At 40.8% G+C, this 17,381-nt stretch overlaps 1 protein-coding gene across 2 annotated transcripts in view; it reads left to right on the forward strand.

The window, feature by feature from the left end:
• The window catches only part of CDH8 (cadherin 8), a 377,200-nt gene that overhangs the window by 61,420 nt on the left and 298,399 nt on the right, over positions 1-17,381 (forward strand). The gene's annotated exons all lie outside the window — the stretch shown is intronic.

Genomic DNA, 17,381 nt, shown 5'->3' on the forward strand with positions numbered 1-17,381 from the left:
TATTGTCAGTAGCTAAGATTTATTTCAGTGCCTACCTTACTGAAGACACTTTTACTTCGGGCTCATCTTTTCTGGCTCTGGCTCTGTCTCTGGGCTGGGATTCTTTATTTTTCTCTGCTTTTTTTTCAGCCCAGAAGCAAATTGCTTTTCAAAAGTTTGAGAAGAAACTAGAGCAGTTTTGGATGAGTTAGAAACGGGGAAAATGGCTCTTTTCATGAATAAATATTTGCCTGTGGCTCTCTACTTTGCAACCTCAAACAGGGATTAAAAGGTAAAGATTGGCAGGAGGGAGTTGAGGAGGCTTTAGGCAAAAAGTAGCATGGGTGTTATAGCTCCACATACAGAGAATGCAATTTCCCCTTTGTTATAAGTAAAATCAGCTGGAAGTAGCCTTTTGTCGCTGCCATTACACAGGGTCAGTCCAGTAGAAAAAGCACAGGCTCTGAGTCAAAAATATCTGCATTTGGATCACTTACAAGAGGTGTGAGCTTGGGTAGGTGGTGGCTTAAGGTCAAAGAATGTCAGTTTACTCATCTGCAAAATGAGGAACAGTACATGTAAAATATGTGCAAAACCTGACATGCAGTAGATGATCATCAGTAAATCGTTGTTCTCTTCAGTTCACCATGAGGAAAAATTAGAAATTGATAGTATATGACTAATTATAATCCAATGAGAATTATTCAGTTGCAGAAGACTAGTTTGAAGCAGCCATCTTAGAGCATTTTATTTGTATAAATGTGTTTGCCATACAAAAACATTACACCACTGCCACCACCGACAGTAACAGCAGTAGCAGCAGCAGCAAAGCCATCAATGGGGAGCTTCCCACAGTATGTACAGTCAGGGAAACAGATCTTAGCCTTTTTACCAAATGGGTCAAGGAAAGCATGATTTGTATAGAGAGAAGTTCACACACATACACAGACACACACACACACACACACACACACACACACAAATAATGAGAACCTTGTGTTTCATAACTACTAGGCTGATATGCTCACTAAAATGCTGGCATACCTTCTGAAGTTGTATAAAGATTTTCATAGAAGAGCAGAAGAAAATTTTGGAGCATCCAAAGATAGTAGGGCCTCCTTGCCAGAAGAGGAAGAAATTATAAATCTATAGATTCTGGGGCTTCCCTGGTGGCGCAGTTGTTAAGAATTCTCCTGCCAATGCAGGGGACACGGGTTCTAGCCCTTGTCCGGGAAGATCTCACATGCCGCGGAACAACTAAGTCCGTGCGCCACAACTACTGAGTCTGCGCTCTGGAGCCCGCGAGCCACAGCTACTGAGCCCGTGCGCCACAACTACTGAAGCCCGCACGCTATAGCCCGTGCTCCACAACAAGAGACGCCACCGCAATGAGAAGCCCACGCATTGCAATGAAGAGTAGCCCCCACTTGCTGCAACTAGAGAAAGCCCGCACCCAGCAACGAAGACCCAACGCAGCCAAAAATAAATAAAAAATTAAAAAAAAAGCTTCATTATAAGTAGCACATTGACACTGATTTCAATTACCCTAAACTTCAAACTTACCTTGTTCATAGGAAAAAATTTATCATATCGAGAGATTAGCCATCATGCTTTTTAAGACACAAGTCTTAGAGGGGAGGCACTTTTCTTGAATGTGTTGGGAAGATGTCTTTGAAGTAAATCGTCTTCCAGAAATATAGAATACTACCTCCTTATTGTGTTTTGTTTTGTTTTGTTTTACCAATGATTTTTAAGATTTGTCCTCCCCAACTTCCTGCCTCTTGTTTTCTTTTGTTATTTGCACAGACATTATTGAGCATTTACTGTCTGTTTTCTAGACACTGATTGGGGCTGGAGAATCAAAGACAAATAGTGTCCTCTCTGCCCTTAAAGAGCTGCCATCCCAGCACTTCTCTGAAGGTTAACTGCTGTATGAGTGGGAGAAGATAGTAGAATCTCTGAAAAGAATTTAAGTGACTTATCTTAACTCTACAGCAGTGAAAGTTTACCTTTTCTTTTTTTTTTTGAAACAAATGTTAACCCAAATTCCATGGCCATGTGCTCTTTGTTACAATTCTGGCTTTTTCTATTATGCAGTTTAAGAACCCATTGGTTTCATGTACCATTAGATATTCTGGAAACTGATCTTTATACTGGATATCTGCATTCCAGAGTATTTTTTCTCAAGTGGACTAGTATGCATTTTTTAGATGTATTTGAATTGTTTGCTGAGAGAATCGCCCAATGATGAGAGCAAGTTACCACCAGCTTGGATAACAAGGGATTAAGCTTAAGAACCATTTAGCTGCTCGTACTCTTCTGAATTTGATTTGCAGTTAATGTCTCCACTAATGTCCATTATGCCATAGTTATATGTGTGCTGTTGTGTTCTTAGTGTAACTCTCACAAAATTACAAACTCTCATTCTCAGTGCTGTTTCTATCCTGAAATTTTTGTTGATTCTGTTGGCTTATGCAGAAATAATGGCAGAGTATTGAGAGGTTCACAGAATCAGTGAGAGATCCATTGAACTTAGCTCAGAGAACGTATTCAGATCCTGAAATGGTGATAGCTTGCTAACAGCCCTGGTGCTGCCCCCTCCAACACTCACTCTTAGAAGTCCGGAATCCCCATTCATATCCACGAGTGATGATGGATTTCCAAGATATCACGAGAAGGATCTTGATATGATGTACAACCTGAGAGAGAGAGAGAGCAGATTCACTACCAAATCAATCTAGGCTATTCTTAAAATGAACTCTGTAGTATTGAAATATAGCGCTGAAGCACAGAGGGCCTATTATGTATATGTTACTGCAGAAATATTTGAAGATTGATTTTCATCCCTGTTTTGCACACTAAGAGTCAGAGAATTTGAGCAAACTCTCCAAGTTTGAATAGCTAATAAAAGACTGAACTAAGTTTTGAATATAGTATATTTCAGTATAACTTTCTCCCTGAGGAGGTTTCCATCAAATCTTAAGTGTAGGATTAACAGTGCAGCCTTAGGAAGCAACTTGGAAAAAGGAGTGCTTTTGTCAGGCACTGCGGTAGACTGATTCTCCTGTCAGTCGATGACGTTTTTATTGGTTCTGATCTACACTCATTAAAAGGAACCTATAGCCTTTTGAACCCACACTTCAAATCTTCTTTGGCCATTATAACCCAGATATTAACTAGAGCCCCTTCATGTTACCCTCATGCATTCAGTGGAGCTGGGTAGGCGCATGGACTTTATAGGAGTTGATCTTATTCTTTCATTTACTAGCTTTGTGACCTTTAGGGAATCAGTCTTCTAGAGCTTCATCATTTCCCCTTAAAAGCAGAAATACTACCCTTAAAAGGAAAGCTTCGTAAGTGCAAGGCTAGATCTAACTTTTCTGTCAATGTTGAATACTGTATGAATGAATGAATGTTTAATTCACTCATTAATTCAGTTATTTATAATGCCACTATTTATGACATTAAAAGTGTTTTAAAATTTTTCAAGTATCAAACATATAACAAATATTATTTCCATGCTATTGTAGTTGTGCTATTTGATCATCTTCCTTATTTTTATCTCACTTATTATTTTCACCATTAGTGCATCTTACAAATGACCTATTACATGCCATACCCTATGCTTGGCCTATTGCATACACTGGACCTCCTGAGGGAGATGGTCATTACCATTATTTGACAGACAGAAACACAAAAGCAGAGAGTTCACTTACCTAGATATTAGATGGAGCTGTAATTTAAACCCCATCTCCGTGTTCATGGTCAGTTGTTTTTTCCTACTCCACCATTTCATGTTTGACAATAAATGCCACAACAGTATGGATTTTCTGCTTTGGATATCCATAGTCAAAATGCTGAGCAGCCTTTTTTATAGGTAGGAAGAGGTTCACATTTGTTTCTTTTCTTTCTTTCTTTAATGTCAACGTCACAGAACCTTGATAATCTAAAGGGAGACAAGGAGATTTATGGTTTCTTGAGGTTGTCTCCTACTTCTTTGAGAATAAAATGAAATTCTTTATACTGCACTTCAAGGTACTTGATGTCTTTTATTATTTTCAGGTGATACACATCTTTCTTCCTATAAAGAGAGTCATCCTACAAGCATTCATTCATTCCTCTTAAGGTCATGTCAGAAAGACTCATAGACTTATTGTCAACACACTCAGTATAAAAATATAAAACCATTTTTTGCCCAAAACCTTCCGTATGTTCTTATCAGGAAATCAATGTGCTGATGGGGCACTGAGAACGGGGAGACTTGGAGAAATTCAGTGTACTTTGCCATCTGCCCAAGCAGATGGAATTGGATTGAGCACACGCACTCTGATCTCAGATCCGCTGGGTATTATCATCTTGGATGTCATAACTTCTAGAATTACTGCCCATGAAAAAGGTACCACTTAAGACGTTGAAAAAAACTGCAGAGCATAACTTTGCTGTGATATGGCTTCTGTATTTTCTATACTGTTTAATGTATTATGTGCTTTGGAAGTTTAAAAAGAATCCTGAGAATATCTACAATTCTCTTTCTTTTGAATCTGCTTTCAGACTTCTTAAAAGCTGTGATATCAACAATAACAGTGCCACATAATGTTCTAAGTCATTCAAAACTTTCAGAACTGGGTGTCTTGGATTTCCTGGTACTTACTGCACCTTTTCTCACATTAGTTCTTGATTTATGTGAGCCAGCTGTACACTGTATTGCCAGGCTTAACAGAATGAAAAAGATGCTGTTATATATCCAGACCCCTCATCCTTGATACAGGTTGGTACCCACCCCCATTCTCATGCTAATACCAGCCTGGTTCAGAGATGGATGTCTGTATTCACTTAATAAAACACTCCATTATCTAATGGGTGGCTATTGTAAACTCAGTGTATGCCCTCATCCTTTTCCAAAACTCTTTTATTGAAAGCCAAATATATTTTCTCATTTCATGAATTAATTTTTTATATGGTTCTGCTGTTCACAGCCTCTTGAATTATTATGTAGAAGTGTCGGATAGGCCCATTACTAGCTGCATTGGTCAAGTTATTCACTCTCTCTAAACCAGATTGTTTAATGCAAAATGGGACTAATTATGCCTACACCATAAAATTCTTGTGATGGTTAATACATGCAAATTGCTTACTGTATTTTCAGCCTTGGGTTAGTGGTTCAAAACTGATGAGTCTGAGAATTAGGCAGACCTGACAGATAAGGCTAAAGAGGGGCATGGGAACTAATGTTTATTTCAAATATTTGAGATGGGGACGTTGGATATATGGGGTTTTTAATGCACCAACAACTTGTAAAATTGTTAAGTAAGTGTAGAATTGTTGGATATCAATGTACCAATTTTAAATCTGAAGGCAATTTACTCTATAACTGGAAACAGAAGCTGTGAGTCTTTTCTTCAGATCATCATTCAGGAATTTATGCCTCTGAGTTTATTTAGTTTTCACGACGTCATTTTCATGGACTACACTCCAAGTTTCTTAGCAACCTTAGATTCCTCTGTGTTGCTATGCATGTGGCTTTATTGGACCGTGGGCTCTGTGGTATGAAGGAGAGGTGGGAAAAGCTCCAGGGAATCACATACGTATTATTCAGGACTCTGAATAGTTCTGTAGTCCCCTTTTTGGCTTCAGCTGGTGTAGGCAATTTCTGAATCCAGACCCATCTCTATTTGCAAAGGCTTATACGATCTCGACTGAACTGCATTATCTCTCTCCCCGTCTCATTTCTGCTTTCCTCTGTGAGTGGAAATCCTTTATGTAGACTGCTTCTGCTAGGCACCTGGGTAGGAGGTTCTTGACAGCTACAGGCTTGACTCTTCCTTCCAACTCAAAAGACAGTAGGAAAAGTGAGGTCCATTTTCACCTAGCACTCTTATGCTATTCCATGGACAGGTTCTGGTTAGTCTTGGTTGGGTGATGTTTCTGCTCACAGTTCAATCACATTATTATGGCGAGGGATAGTCTGAACATTGTAGGAGCCAGGCCCAATTAAAAAACAGAATCAAACACACACACACACAAAGTGTTCTCAGAAAAAAAGACATCTAACGGAGTAGAGGGGGCACATACCAGTTCACCTTGGCCTTGCTCTTTTCTCACCAGCCCTCCCACTGCCTTCAGGAATAATGCATGTTGCTTATACTATCCCACCCCAAACCAAATCAACTACAAAACTAGAAGCTTCTTGCACGATGCTCCTCAGGGAGGTGAACAAGTTGTGTTCATTTTCTTCTTACTTTGAGGAACTCCATTCTTCTTGTTGTTTCTTTCTTGGTTTTGGAGATTCTGCATTTATCCAATTGTAGTGTTTCTCATTTTCTGATGCCTTTGATAATCTCTTTTCGATTTCCATTTAGGAAAGGAGAGATTCTCCGATATTTTCTGCTTGAATTTCTATTCTCATCCTTCCCTTGAGTTTGGATTTTTCTTAGATCAGTGTGACACACAAATTTGCATCTCTAAACCGGGTCTCTTTTTTCAGTTCCTAAACCACATGGCTAATGGCTCCACCTAGACATCTACATCAGCACTTTAAGCTCAGATTATCATGGTGCAATTAAAAATACATGGACTATGGCATTTTATGTACTCGGGTAAAAGTCCAGTATTCTAGCTTTAGTAATGAGGTGACCTGGTAGAAAATTAGTGTATATTGTGTAGCATGTTTAGTATGGAGATGATACTACATGTCTTTAAGAAATGTTTTGAAGATCAGAGATACTGCGTGTAAAATCATGAGCAGATGCCTGAAACGTAGCATTGAAGAAAGTTACTGCTATCATTAGGACCTCAAACTAAAAGATTGGCTTTCTTATCCTTTCAGCACCCACATATCAGTCCTAGGGAAGCACCTTAATTGGAAGCTTTGAATCACATAACTATCTCTGGGTCAAAACAGTGTTGTCTTAGAAAATAGACCCATGCCTGATTCATGTTCTTAGAGCTAGGAAGGTACTTCCACATACTAGATTTATATGTATGCCATTGCACTTGAAGATGTTGGAACATATAGTAATGGGATCAGGAGTGACATTATATACATTTTACCCCACCAGTAGTACATAGTGAATCTATTAGGTGCTTGGCAAATCTTTTGTTAATTAATGAATGCATTGGAAAACACACATATATATATATGTATATATATATATATATATGTAATGTATAATATATGTAATCTATTGGACTATTGTCTGACACTCATAGAATTAGAGTCTGTTGGACCTGGGAGAAACATCAGATGTTATTCAGTACATTGTGCAGATAAATCCACATAGGACCTCTCTGCACACTGGATATTTTTTGATAGATTTCAAAATAAAATGTAGGCAATATTTAAGGGACCTGCTGCATGCTAAGACAGACAATAACCCCATTACCAAAACCATTATATGATTACATGACTCATTTAGCAGTGACTCAGAGGGGTAGGTGACTTGAACAAAAGCATACAGCTAGCAAGTGTCAGAGTCTGGGTTCAAGCCTATGCTTCTGTGATTTTAATAAGGGAGCACCCTGTGCTATGAAATCTATTCTCCTGAATCACAATTTATGTTTTATCCTACCACATCGCACAGACAGAAATACATTTTTAACATTCCAGGGCTTCGAGGAAAGATTCAATCTACCCGGAAGTCCATTCAATGAGGGGTCTGCCACTGGAGTTCACTCTTTTTTTTTTTGGTATGCGGGCCTCTCACTGTTGTGGCCCCTCCCATTGCGGAGCACAGGCTCCGGATGCGCAGGCTCAGCGGCCATGGCTCACGGGCCCAGCCGCTCCGCGGCATGTGGGATCTTCCCGGACCGGGGCACGAACCCGTGTACCCCGCATCAGCAGGCGGACTCTCAACCACTGCGCCACCAGGGAAGCCCTGGAGTTCACTCTTTGTAGTGATTGTCTGTGTTTGTGCCTGCTTATATTCCCTAAGTTCTGAGAACTCTCATGTCAGATGCCAATCCTCACTTCATACCGTTCATTCTGCCAAGAGGAAGTCTATTTATTTTGAGTCATTTGTATCATTGTTGCAATTTAAGGGCAAGAAATATGCTCTTAACACATATCAACACAATCACCTTCATTTTTCTTTTTTCTTAAATACATAACTGCCTGAGAAGGTTCATTTTGCTCCTTTTTTGTGTGTAAATCCAAACCCTAGCTCGGTGTTTTTCAACAATCTTGGACTCTTTTTTTTAAATTTTTTATTTATTTATTTTTGGCTGCGTTGAGTCTTTGTTGCTGCATGTGGGCTTTCTCTAGTTGCAGTGAGTGAGGTCTACTCTTCGTTGTGGTGAGTGGGCTTCTCATTGCAGTGGCTTCTCTTGTTGCGGAGCACGGGCTCTAGGTGCACGGGCTTCAGTAGTTGTGGCATGCAGACTTCAGTAGTTGTGGCTCGCGGACTCTAGAGCACAGGCTTACTAGTTGTGGTGCACGGGCTTAGTTGCTCCTCGGCATGTGGGATCTTCCCGGACCAGGGTGTGAACCCATGTCCCCTGCATTGGCAGGCGGATTCTTAACCACTGAGCCACCAGGGAAGCCCAACAATCTTGGACCCTTAACATTCTGTCGTGGTCTTTTGCCAAGAACAAGAGGCAATTTGAGGTACAGGGCGACAGGGAGGTGTTCCCCACCCTTTTTTGGAGCAGTGGAAAACTTGTTTGAGATGAGCAGCCTGCACCCTGTCAGATTTCCTGACGCTTTCTCAAGCAGCACTAAAGGAAATGAACTAATGGTAGCCGATGCTTGTGATGGGCAGACTCCCTCCTGCCTGCTGCTCAGAATTGGAATGTGAGTGAAACCTGTGGGGGCCAGGGCCAACCCTGAGAGAAACAGGTTTTTAACAGCATGAATTTATGAATCCAGTCAATGCAAATGAGAGCTTACTGTGCTTGGAGTCTAAAAATGATGCCTCATTTATTAAATTAAGCTGCAGAAATTCTACTCCAATAATGTTAAATGAGAGTTTTTAACTCTCAAAGCCAGGCTTTTCTTTTGGTTATTCTCCTTATTTGATAGTGTTATTTTACACTCTCCTTCACATGGAAGGGAGAGTAAAGATTTGCGGATGGCAAGGGCTGTGCTTACAGCCAGATAAAAGTGGGTCGGAGTCACAATTATGCCTTTTACCTGCCCTAGGTCTCACTGCTTTTAAGATAACCTTTATCATCTTTAAAATGGACCTAATTCCCTAAGCTATAAGAGTGTGGTGAATGAGAGTGTAGGAAGGAAGATCATGGCCTATGACTCAATAGTTCAGTGGAAATAAAAGGAGGAGAGAAAAACTTCAGACACATACGTCAAGATAAGTGTTTTCACAGAGTAGTTTCTGGGGCACATGCAAGAACTCCTATTCACTCTTTTTTTTTTTCCTTGAGCTGATCACAGGAATCTACATAAAACTATCCTCGAAGGAACTCTTACTCAAGTGAAAGAGCCACTGGCCTTAAAGTCATGTCTCTACTTAAATCCAGCTGTGATATAAGTGATATGAAAATTTTAACCCCAGCATGAGATTCTCACTAGGTTACTAATGATCAGTATTAACATGATGGGAGGGAATGTGGTGGTATTGGAAGGAGAAAATGAAAACCTATACACTATTTGAAGTCAACCATATGTGGGATCTTTGGGCATGTCTATCTTTTACTAACTACATGACATGGACTAGTATTTTATCCTTTCTACTACTTGGTTTCCTCCTTTCTAAAGTGAAAATACCCTGTATTTGCATGATTGCTTTGAGTGATAAACGAGATAACGCTTGTAATGATCCCAGCACAGAGCTTTGAATGCCGTGGTTGTTTTGGAGTGCCAGTCTTCTACCTACATCCTAAAAATTAATAATTGCTCATTGTTTGTTTCTGCGTTTTGGAACATAATTGACTTAATTTTAATGGTTTGATTCAGTGTATTCTTTAGTATTCTTATTTAGACACAGATTTTATGATGATGATGTTATATAGTTGAATATTTAGGTACATATTACATGTGTGCGTGTATGTGTGTTTGTTATTTTTGTTTCTGAATGACCACACTTTCTTTCTTTTGTGGCCAAATTATATCAGTAGACAAGTTGGTTTGCTCTCAGATTACTCCCACCTCATGTCTGTATGGAAGAAGTATAAGAAGGATGTAAACTAGAGAACTGCTTTATCCTCTTCTTTTCAAAGCTCCATTCTCAATGAAGAGGTTCAGCCTAATAAGGCCCTTTGTGTTAAAACCAATGAACATTCATTTTAATTGATAGTTCTTCCTGAATTTTGAAATATGGTTTCTCATCTCAAGAAGCCAATTTTACTAACCCTTTGATAGTGTCACATTTGTAATCAAGGCATAAGAACAATTAACTGTTAGGATTAGGGTGTAAACAGAAGGATAATTCACAAATATGCATTCTCCATACCTGTTATGCTAAAGAGCCACTGCAAATGAAAAGAATTAGCATACGTTATGGGCCATTTTCATGAAAGTGCCTGCTTGCAAATGAGAACACCTGGGTGGAAATATGCAGTGGCGGTGCTCCCCAAAGGTACTCTAGTGCCACCTCTGTCCTTGTTAGCATGTTTTATCAGGAAGGCAGTCAGCTGTAAGAGGACCATATGTGTGTGTGTGTGTAAAATTGTTCTTACTTTTGTTCTTTTGCTTTTCTTTTACTTAGAATTAAATTTATTTGGTAGCAGGAGACAAGAGTCTCTTTGTGAGGCATCCACTTTGTGTGAGCTCATTTTAGAATTTTTTGTTTAGGTTTTTAAGAGCCTGGTGGGCGTATAGAAAATTGGGTAGCTAAATGTCGAACTTAGGATACTTTGCTATTATGAACTTTGGGACTCATAAGTGTGTCTTTTGTTGGAGACATTTAACAAACATATTTGAAACAACTGTTCTGTGCCAGGTCTCGTGCTGGTGCTGGGTATGATGTAATTACCATATTGCGGTGATTGTAGCCTTTAGGGAAAGATGATTTGTTTTGGATCTTACCTCCCCTGAGAATGTAAACACATTAATAAATTAAGCATCAGAATGGGAGGTTGGTTGACAATGAAACAAAGAGGGTACAGGTAGAAAATAGTAAACGGGTAGGGGTAGTCTAGTTTAGATGATGTGGTCTTAAAGGGACCACTTTTGACATTTAATTAGACCATGATGCCCATTTGAGGGAATTTGAACATGCTGTTTCTTATATGTTGAACACTCTTGCCCCCAACCTCAATGCCAAAAGCCATGGAGAAGCAACTGATTGGGGGTGGGGGGTAGGATGTATTTTATACATAAAGAACAGCATGATCAAAGGCCTTGAGGCAGATAGAGGTGGGGAAGAGCTAGATGCATATGAGGAACTAAGATACTTCTGTGTTAGAGGCCAGGTTACGCAGGGCATGTTGACCACTGTAGACCACTGTAAGAAAGCTGGATTTTATTGCTTTGTTCACAGGAAAGCCATTGAAGGATTTTAAGCAAAAAAGGACGCAAAGTACTTTACATTAGAAAAAAAAAAATCAGTCCACCTTCTACTGAGCAGTGAGGTAGTATGGAAAGAGAAAGGTAACCAGTAAACCATCTGTAAGGCCTGTAGTTAACCCAGGAGAGAGCATGGATGATAATTTATAGAGAAGGAGAGATGTAGGTGATAGATTCCCTGTATATTTTTGGGCAGACTGAGACCCATAAAGAGGCAGTGATTTGCTCAAGGCCACAGACCCACTCAAGGGTTGAGCTAGAAGTACAGGCAAGTATCTTTCCCCCCTAAGCCAGTGCTCATTGTAAATAAGTGAGCTTTGAAGGACTTTCCAGGGAGAAAATACCCAAGGGTTTAATTGTGTTGCCATTGGCTGCCTCTTGTTTGGTAGAGATAAGCAAGGCAGAAAGGCTTTAAACAAGCTTAAAAGCCGGTTTCTGAGTATTCATTTACATCTGATTTGTTAGAAGATTCTCAATTAAAGAAAACAACAACAAAAAAATCAACATTACCGGTATATTTGCTTTCTTGAATTTCAGAAATTCTGGGGTCTTGGGAAAGGCTTTAGAAAATGGGTAGTTTTTTAATTTCCCAAGTCATTCCCTTTTCCTTTGTCTTTCAGTCTTTTTCACAATGGAGAAGAAAGTCTTAGTTTATTGTTAGTCCTTAGCGAGTGTTAAAAAGAAAGATTAACACCTACCTGGGCCTGAGGCTCCCCTCCCTTGTTTCTTTTTTTAAAAACGTATTTATGTATTTTCGGCTGCATTGGGTCTTTGTTGCTGCCAACGGGCTTCTCATTGCGGTGGCTTCTCTTGTTGCACAGCACGGGCTCTAAGGCGTGCGGGCTTCAGTAGTTGTGTCGCGGGCTCTAGAGCGCAGGCTCAGTAGTTGTGGCGCACGGGCTTAGTTGCCCCATGGCATGTGGGGTCTTCCTGGACCAGGGCTTGAACCCTCGTCCTCTGAATTGGCAGGCGGGCGGATTCTTAACCCCTACACCACCAGGGAAACCCCCTCCCTCCTTTCTTAGAGACTTTGACAAGCTACAGCATCTAGACAGAATTTAATCATGTTGCTTCATTTCCATTGAATTTATTTTTATTATTACAGTTATTTATGGCATGTGATATAGGTTTTCTGTTTTATTTCAAAAAGTTTTCTTTTGAAATAAATTTGAGTAAAAAGTCAACTTAAAGAGAAAAGTAAAAATGTTATAGGGGCTCCCCTGGTGGCGCAGTGGTTGAGAGTCTGCCTAACATTGCAGGGGACGTGGGTTCGTGCCCCGGTCCGGGAAGATCCCACATGCTGCGGAGTGGCTGGGCCCCTGAGCCATGGCCACTGAGCCTGCGCGTCCGGAGCCTGTGCTCTGCAACGGGAGAGGCCACAACAGTGAGAGGCCTGTGTACTGCAAAAAAAAGAGAAAAAATGTTATAGATAGTATGGGTATGTAACAAACATAAAGCAGGATTTTGGATCCCTTGTACGGGTCACCTCACTGATGGTCCTGTTGGCGTAGTGGAGACGTGGAGAGGGGTTTGCTAGGGGCCAGTTTTCTGTGTCTGCTCCCCCACCCCACCCCTCCCACTCCCACTTTGTTTTTCACTCTGCGGGAAGAATCAGTTTCCCATATTCCCATAGTAAGGCAGTGAGTATGAGATACAAAACAGCCCTAATCTTCAGAAACCAACCTCATAATGAAGGTGGGGGTGGGGAGAGAAGAATGAATTTAAATGTTTATCAAAGGAAACACTTTTTAAGGTAAATTATGCTTTATGTGTACCATGGAATGGTGCAGAGTCACTAAACATACCAAATTGATCTAAGTACAATGTGGTAACTGATTTCTAAAACAGATTAAATGAAAAAAGGTCAAAAGATGCTACAAATTTGTGCTTTATTTCTCCCATTTTTATAAAGAAAATAAATGCTGCATGCATGCTAATGTAGATGAAGATAGTACGCACTTGGGGAAGTTATCACGTATTGCCTCAGGCAGGGTTGGGAGGTAGACTTGGGAAAAGGCTTACGTATATTTTATACAATTTTATGCCAATGTTCCATTTTGTCGAGTTATGCCATACTTTTCTCACAAAAACAGAAGGGACAGCACACAGTTTTTGAAGGAAAGGAATGAATACCAATTTTAAGTCAGAGCCCATTCAGTTCAACAGTATTAGAAGCAAGGCTTTAGACCAGCAGCCAAAGACTAACTGGGCTTAAGGCAGACATGCCCAGCACTTTCCTCAAACAGCAGATCCACGGGGTCACATGATGGTAACCAGAGATGCTGTGGGTGGCACAGTCATGGTGACATCCTCCTCGTGCCTGCTCCCTTCCCCACCCCACGCCTAGTGAGGACTCAGGACTAATCCCACTCTCATGGAGACACGTTTACTTAGCATTTGTACTTTTCCCACTTTTAACAACTTTCACAAAGATTTACTGAGTATCTGCCCTTTGCTAGGCATTGTTCTTGGTATAGAGATGCAGAAGTGCAGAAGAGAGTCTTACCTAACATGATTTTGGTGTGAAGCAGTCAATTTACCTTGGAAGGGAAGAGAACTATACTTACTTATGTAAGTGCTATGTATAAGGCAGGGATAAGAGATAAACAGTAATGCAGGTAGGGATTTCCTCTGTGCAGTGGTAACATCAGAGCAGAAGCTGGAAGGAAAGCACTGTGAAAACTCTTTCCCTGGAATGGGGAGGAGCTGGTCAGGTATAAGGAAAGAAAGAGAACATTGTGGCATCATCATCGTCGTCCTAAATGAGGCAGAGAAGAGAGACGGGCAGGGAGGGCTGTGGAGGTGGACAGGGATGCGACCGAGAAATACGTGATGGAGATTTGCGGCCACTGGAGACTTTGAGTGGGAGAGTAACGCGATGCGATACGTGCTTTTTAAGAGGTTCTGTCTTCAAGGCCGTAGTAGAAGCAGGAGCTCATTTGGGATGCTACTCTGATTTTCTTAGAACTTTCATCTTAGAACTTTACGGAATGCAAATCCTCAGAGAATGTGGATGAGAGAAAGAAAGTAAAAGTGACGTGAACGCTCTTAAAGCTATCGGAGAGAGATCCGACAGTAGTTTTTAAAAGTATGAAGTATACTGCTCAGCTTGACCACAAGGATCCAGCCAGTCAAAACAGCGTCGGTGATGGATGATTAAGGAGGAAAGAAAGAAGGATGGGATGGACACAGGCATGCGGACCGAATAAAGAAGGGGCAACAGCTCTGAAGTACCAGAAATTCACCCATTGTTTCTGTGTGCATGCTGCATTTCTTTCAACATCAGAGTATTTGTGAGTGTTAGGCTGTGGATTCCATATGTCACGCTGCACTATTCAGAAATGTCTTCGGTAAACATGTATTGAGTGCTCCACTGTGATAGGCTCTGTGCTGAAGATAGAAAAAAATAGGCCATGTGGTGATCATGCCCTAAGGACTCAGCTTCTGGAGAGACAGGGCTGGTTTCTTGTGCATAAAATCTGTGGAGTCACACAGGCCTCTGCTGCTCAGAAGGGCCCCCATGCCTGGGTTCATTCCCTGCTGTCACTCTTGTGAGTGAAGTCTGATGCGAGAAAGGAGCCTGCACATAAGCAGAAGAGCTATGTGGAAGAAAGGAGAGTATTTCATATTTTAGTACCTTTTTTCCCTGCGTTTTCATTTTGTACTGGGCATCATGAATCATGTATCTGGTTTGCAGCCAGACATGTGGATATTTAAACCAGTCATTACAGTAGACCCTGGCTTCTTCTAGGTGAGAAGTGCCCCGTGCACAGGTGTAGGGTTAGATAGAGGCACTGAAGTCAGACAGAGGTGGGAGATGCAGGGGGTCAAAGAAGGCTTTCAGGAACAAGCGAGAATGCAGTTGACTTTTGAAGGAAAATCAGAAGTTGGACAAATGAGAGAAACGACTTCAGGCAGAGAGAGCAAACAGTATATGTGACTGTGAGATGGTGTAAGGAGTTGTGCCTGGGGCTTTAACACTGTCCTTGAGGCTTTAGTTCAGGGAATGGCTTGGGGTCCTATTGACTGGAGATGGACCTGCAGAGAAATGGTCAGGCTCACTCAGATCAGGGAGAGCCTTCTGTGTCACACTGTTGAGTAGAGAACAGTGTCTGAAGTACTACTTTTAGTAAATAACCTCAGATGTGCAGGTAGTAAGGAAGGTGTTCAGGAGAGTGACGATTGTTTTTATTAAGGATTACATGACACTCCTTGTGCAAATCTTCTCATGTGCATCACTTTGCTTCATAAGGCTGTTTTGAAGATTCCTATTCATCCCTACCCTGGAGCATGGTTGAAGGAACTGAGGTTGAGGCTATGACCCTCCAAACAGGTGGCCTTAGAGAAAGTGGGAAACTGAGATTCATGTCAAGTATTTTGACTTCAGAGCCCATGCTCTTGACTTCCACTTTTTTTTGGGCATCCCTCCAGAATGGTAGGCCAACAGCCATGGTGGGAAAAGGCTTTGACACATTGATAAGGCTTGATCTAAATTATAAGGGTTGTAGAACTTTACTGTTATAGATGAATGTGACAATATTCTTACATTGATACAACTCTGCTTTGTTTAGCTATTTTCCCACATACCACCACACTCATATAGATTAATTCAACTTTCAAATAGATCAAAGAACTCTTATAACTTCAGGCCTGCATACATACTTTTCCTTTTGACTGGAGAGCAGTTCCAAGCACTCTTTTATTTTGCTCAGTCTCTAGAAACCCACCTAAGCTATCACTGACCTCTGGCATTTTCCTTGCCTCATGCAGACTGGCTTGGCTTCCCTTTTCCAAAGTTCCTTAATCCTCTGTGCTCTCTTATCTCTTGAGATAAGTGTACTTATCTCCTCTCTCACTGGACAGGAGGTTCTTGAGGACAGGCACATGTTTTATTTCTGCATTTCTGCACCGTTTTATTCGGCATATACTCAGTCTCTAAAACAATTGGGAATATAGTCAGTGTACAATTGTATTCCAGCGTGTGTAACCATCCATTGTCCTAGTAGAATCTGTTTAGTGGAGTGCCTGACATTAACAGAAAATTCTATTGAGTGCCTAGTGTAAGGCAGACACTGCTGGGTTCTGGGACTATAAAGATGAAGGAAAAGACATGTTAAGGGGGAAGAAACAATTTTAAATATGGTGCTCAGCAGAGGTGGGGTTGTATTCAGGCTGTAACCTGAAAGGTGAGAAACCAGCTATGTAAAGATTCATGTGGAAAGTATTTCATCCATTGAGAAAATACCAGATTCAAAGGATCTGTGTTGCAAGAAAATGTGTCATGTTCAGATAGCCTGTGTGGCTGGACCAGAGCAAATGAATGTGTGTGCCTGAGTGTGTATGTGTTTGTGTTCATACGTCTTTATGTGGTTGTTCATATATTTTTCAATCCTTTTATTTCCATCCTTAAATCCTACACTCTACTTTTTTGTATCTGAGCTGAATGGCTGCTTAAATAGTTGGAGTCTCTTGAAGTCACATTAACTGGTATTCTGTTTCACAGAAACGGTGAACCTGGGGGGTAGGGAGGGTTACCAATGTGTTCGTTTTAAACTACACTTAGCTGCTGCGCCTGGCTCTTAAATTGACATTCTTTCTGGCTTCCTTGAAGGGAACAATCAGATAGGCTGTAGGTGGTCTTGCTTAGACATTTGAAGCTTTATTCTTAGACAAATACTGCCAGGATATGCTTTGATTCCTGAGAGCAGCTAGAACCTTTCATGGTGTGTGTGTGTATATGTGTGTGTGTGTGTATCTATATGTCTAAGGGGAGGAGAAAGGACTAGTAACGTTGATCTCTTGAGTCTTTGATTGTGTAATTAAGAATTAATTGGCCAAAACCTAATTTTGAATATATAGCCACTTCCACTAACTTGCTTCTGCTGAAATGATTTGCCAAGCAATATTACATTAACCCCTGATCTACTCTGAATCCACTTGTTTC

This window comes from Orcinus orca, chromosome 20, assembly GCF_937001465.1.
Source record: "Orcinus orca chromosome 20, mOrcOrc1.1, whole genome shotgun sequence".
NCBI classification, from domain to species: domain Eukaryota; kingdom Metazoa; phylum Chordata; class Mammalia; order Artiodactyla; family Delphinidae; genus Orcinus; species Orcinus orca.